Below are 5520 nucleotides of genomic sequence, written 5' to 3' on the forward strand. Positions count from 1 at the left end.
AGAGCAAGACTCTGACTCAAAAAAAAAAAAAAAAAAACAAAACCCAAACTCAAAAAACAAAAACAAAACAAAAAACAAAAACCACACATACACAACTAAAAATTACTACAAAATAGCCTGACTTTGGTAGATCCATTTCTTACACCAGGCATGGTGGCTCACATCTTTAATCCCAACAATTTGGGAGGCTGAAGTAGGCAGATTACTTGAGCCCAGGAGTTCAAGACCAGCTTGGGCAATATAGGGACACCCCATCTCTACGAATTAGCCAGGTGTGGTGTCATGGGTCTGTAGTCCCAGCTACTTGGGAGGCTGGGGTGGGAGGATGGCTTGATCCTGGAAGGTACAGGCTACAGTGAGCCGAGACTGCGCCACTGCACTCCAGCCTGGGTGACAGAGAGAGACACTGTATCAAAAAACAAACAAACAAACAAATAAAAGAAAAGAAAAGAAAGCATTTCCTGAATACCAGGAAACCCAAGATATGACAGCTGATGCACATGAAACCATGTCCCTTCGTGCAGTGGGGTGGCAAGGCCTGAACAGGCAGATGTGGCCTCTCAGGAAACTTGCCTATGATTTCTGCCTTCCTCCCCTGCGTCAGTCCTGTTTGGTTGTGCAGGAGGAAAGGAATCTGATGGCTTGGGAAATGTTGATACAAAACTAACCTGTTTAATAAAATTTAGTGAGATTCGCGTTGTCTTGGAAAAGTAGCATTTAGGCTGGTCACATTGGATCGTGCTTCCACCCTACCATATGCATAACCTGTCCCTACTTACAAGCAGCACTCAGCAGTTACATCTGGTTTTATAGGGACCAAGGACCCATTACCATTAATGATCTGCCAAGCCAGACAACAGTTCTGTGGAGGCAGATAATGATGTCCAATTTATAGACAAAGAGGATTAGATTTGAAGATGCACAGTATTCTTCCTGGGGCCAGATCCTTTTACCAGACACAGGGAACTCTGTTAGAATTTTCAAGTGTGTAACTCTTTGCTTTTCTGCAAGCCATGCATCCTGTTGGGTGCATTCCAAAGATTGCAGATTCTATTGGTGGATACCAACTCATACACAAAAGAGAAACTATAGGAGTTCTGTCCAAAAAGGAGCCAGTGTCTTGCTAGGCCCTCGGGTCTCTGTAGGGATGCACCTGTTGACGTCTTCGGGCCTCTTGTCCATCTTACCTGGTAAGGGGCTTCTCCTCCAACACCCCACCCCCCCGCACCTAATGGATCTTCCTTAAACCTAGCTTTTTTTTTTTTTTTTTTTTGAGACGGAGTCTCGCTCTGTCGCCCAGGCTGGAGTGCAGTGGCCGAATCTCAGCTCACTGCAAGCTCCGCCTCCCGGGTTTACGCCATTCTCCTGCCTCAGCCTCCTGAGTAACTGGGACTACAGGCGCCCGCCACATCGCCCGGCTAGTTATTTTGTATTTTTTTTTAGTAGAGACGGGGTTTCACCGAGTTAGCCAGGATGTTCTCGATCTCCTGACCTCGTGATCCACCCATCTCGGCCTCCCAAAGTGCTGGGATTACAGGCTTCAGCCACCGCGCCCGGCCTTCCTTAAACCTAGCTTTTATCTGGTCAGTCCTTTGCTTGGAAGTTTCCAGAGTAAGAAATATGAATAAAGGGAACATGTGTACACAACGAGGGGGACAGTGAGTCCATTCAGTCATTTCAGAAAACAATTTCAGAGAACCTAGGAAAACTGGAGGTGCCCTGCTATCCAGAAGCCCTTGCACATTCGCAACAGACAACACACATAAGAATGTCCTGGCAGCATTTTTATTAGAGCAGAAATTTGGAAATCAATCCAAAGTTTCATTAACTTTGAACAGTATGAAAAAGTATGAGATATGTTCTCTAGTGGTGCTGGAGAACAATGGAGATGAATGAACCTGAACCAACACCTCACCGTGGGTGAATCTCTAGAACACAAAGTTGAATGAATAAGGAAAGTCATGGAAAAATATGCACAGTATGATCCTATTTGTATAAGGTTTGGAAATAGGTGAACTAAACAGTATCTGTGGGGAACAGACAAATGCAAAATAAATACACAAATCAAAATAAACAAGAGAATGATGAGTGTCTAGATCAGACTGGATGGGTTCCTTTGAGATTATGGGAGGAAGAGAGACCAGGGAGGGGTCTGCAAGAGGTTACTGCTTTGGTGATGTTCAGTTTCCTAAGCTGGGTAATGGGTCCCTAAGGATTCATTTTATTATTATCCTGCAAATCTTGCATCTGACTACACACACACACACACACCTGCACACATAAGTATTCTTCACTTTGCATGACATAGTTAGTAATGAAAAAATACACAAATAAACCACCTCTAGGAAATCTTACCTTTTCCCATAGCACCTACGTTTCTCTGTCTGACTGGAAGATCCTTCCCAGTCTGGCAGCTCCGGCCTTGTAACATCAGCCAACGCTAGTATTATATTGTGCCAGGACCTGTCTTATGTGCTCTATGTCATATTGCCATATTCAATCCTAACAACTCTACAGGACAGGCGCCATTATTATCCGCATTTTATACATGAGGAAGCTGAGGCCCAGAGAGGTGAAGTCACCAGTCCGAGTTAACATGGTTAGTTCATGGCAGAGAAAGTATTGGAACCTATATGGTCTGATGGAAGAGTAGGAATACTGCTGATTATTTCCCTCTAGCTTTCCCCTCCTCTCTGGTTTTGCCTTTCTTCTTACTATTTCATGCACATTCCCACCTTTCCCACCCATACTTGCAAGGGCCTGGTTCTCTTTGATCAGAATGGTCTTTCTCAAGTATATGCCACAAAACATCACAACCGTGAGATCTCCTCTGTTTGAAAAAATGGGAGTGTCACAGTCAGATAAATGGAGCAAACACTGAAAAGTAAAACCCACTCTCAGAAAATTACAGCGGTCATCAGCGATTAGATCTTCTAAGATGTTCTGGAGTAAAGACACCTGATGAACTTTGCTTAACCCAGCATTTTCCAGACTTGTTTGATCATGGAAAACTCCTCCTCACCACCCTCACCCCCCACAGTATTTGATATTGAACCAGTGCTCCAAGGAACCCACTTTGGAAAATATTGGCAAGCGTCTTCATCACTCTCTTTTATCCAGTCATCCCTCTTCTTTTCCAGTCCTCCTTTATTCCTGTCTCCTCTGAAATCCTACACCCCTTCTAGTTTGTATTATAAAGCAACTTGGCTCTGATCTATCTAGTGTTCAGTTTGGTTTCAGGATTTCTCTGGTAGACCAGCCTCTTATTCCTCAATGAAACATTAAATTCCTTGTGGGCAGGGACTAGATTTTGGGCTCCTTCTCTGCCTCTCTCTGCCACTAGGCGTGACCACAGTGCTGGGCACTTGGGAAACTCTTTTTTGTTTTTTGAAACAGAGTCTTGCTCTGTTGCCAGGCTGGAGTGCAGTGGCGCGATCTTGGCTCACTGCAACCTCCACCTCCTGGGTTCAAGTGATTCTCTTGCCTCAGCCTCCCGAGTTTCTGAGATTACAGGTGCCTGCCACCACGCCTGGCTAATTTTTGAATTTTCAGTAGAGACGGGGTTTCACCATGTTGGCCAGGATGGTCTTGATCTCTTGACCTCGTGACCCTGTCCACCTCAGCCTCACAAAGTGTTGGGATTACAGGCGTGAGCTACTGCACTTGGCTGGTAAACTCTTAAAGCATGAAAAAAGATGGGAGTGACTTGAGTAACAAAGACAGAAAATCGCCTGTTTAGTGAAGGAACTTGACCATTCAAAGCCTTGTGTTAAGGGGTGTCTGGACACATCCAAGAGACACAGCACTTTGTAGAAAATGCTTTCCCATCACTTGAAGGAGACAGATTCGGAACACCTACCTGGGTCAGACAAAAATACCTTTGGTGTTTTAGGGTCACACCTCCGCCTCCCTCCTCCTCCAATGGCGTGTTCCACACATTGCATTGCCCCAGTGGAAGATGGTATTTAACTTTAGCCTCTTGTGGATACACAGACCTCACCTGTTACTGCCTTGTCTGCTTCTGTGAACTCACTATGTTCTCCACTAACGAGCCCAGGAGACTGCTGAGACCAGCTCAGTCGGGGAGACCCTAACCCAGCGGCGCTAGAGGAATTAAAGACACACACACAGAAATATAGAGGTGTGAAGTGGGAAATCAGGGGTCTCACAGCCTTCAGAGCTGAGAGCCCCAACAGAGATTTACCCACATATTTATTAACAGCATTACCCACATATTTTAACCACGTATTTATTAACAGTCATTAGCATTGTTTCTATAGATATTAAATTCATAAAAGTATCCCTTAAGGGAAACCAGGGGACAGGCCGAATTCATTGCAGCAGGAACACGCCCATAAGACACAGATCGCTCAGGCTTTTGTTTGTGGCTTAAGAATGCCTTTAAGCGGTTTTCTCACCTGGGCGGGCCAGTTGTTCCTTGTTCTCATTCCCGTCAACTCACAACCTTTCAGCTTGGGTGTTAGGGCTGTTAAGAACATGTTATAGTGCTGCAGAGATTTTGTTTATGGCCAGTTTTTGGGAGGCTTGCTCCCAACAGGAGACAATGGCATGGCTGGCCCCAGTGGCTCATGCCTCTAATCCCAGCACTTTAGGAATCCAAGGCAGGAGGATCACTTGGAGTTCTAGACCAGCCTGGGCAACATAGCGAGACCCCCACTCTCTACAAAAAAAAATTTAAAAAATTAGCCAGGTGTGGTCATGCACACCTGTAGTCCCAGCTACTTAGGAGGCTGAGGTGGGAGAATCATTTGAGCCCAGGAGTTAGAGGCTGCAATAAGCTATGACTGCACCACTGCACTCCATCCTGGGTGACAGAGAGAGATCCTGTTTCAGAAAACAAACAAAAGAAAAGAAAATGGCATGCAGAATAAACACACACACACACACACACACACACACACACACACACACACAGAGAGAGAGAGAGAGAGAGAGAGAGAGTATATGTGAGGAAAAGATTTTGGTTTGGTGAAATACTGAATATTGTGCTCTATTTGCTCTCCCCCTTCCTTGGATTTCTAATGTGAGGGGAAAAAATCTTCCTTCTCATGATGGTTAATATTGAGTGTCAACTTGACTGGATTGAAAGATGGAAAGTATTATTCCTGGGTGTGTCTGTGACGGGTGTTGCCAAAGGAGATTAACATTTGAGTCAGTGGACTGGGAAAGGCAGACCCACCCTCAATCTGGGTGGGCACCGTCTAATCAGCTGCCAGCACGGCCGGAATAAAAGCAGGCAGAAGAATGTGGAGAGACTAGGCTTGCTGAGTCTTCTGGCCTCCATCTTTCTCCCACGCTGGATGCTTCCTGCCCTCGCACGTCAGACTCCAGGTGCTTCAGTTTTGGGACCAGGACTGGCTTCTTTGCTCTTTAGCTTGCAGACAGCCTACCGGAGCCTCACCTTGTGATCAAGTGAGTCAATGCTCCTTAATAAACTCCCCTTTATAGATACATTTACCCTGTTAGTTCTGTCCCTCTAGAGAACCCTAATACACTTCT

The sequence above is a fragment of the Rhinopithecus roxellana genome, chromosome 13 (assembly GCF_007565055.1).
Source record: "Rhinopithecus roxellana isolate Shanxi Qingling chromosome 13, ASM756505v1, whole genome shotgun sequence".
In the NCBI taxonomy this organism is placed as follows: domain Eukaryota; kingdom Metazoa; phylum Chordata; class Mammalia; order Primates; family Cercopithecidae; genus Rhinopithecus; species Rhinopithecus roxellana.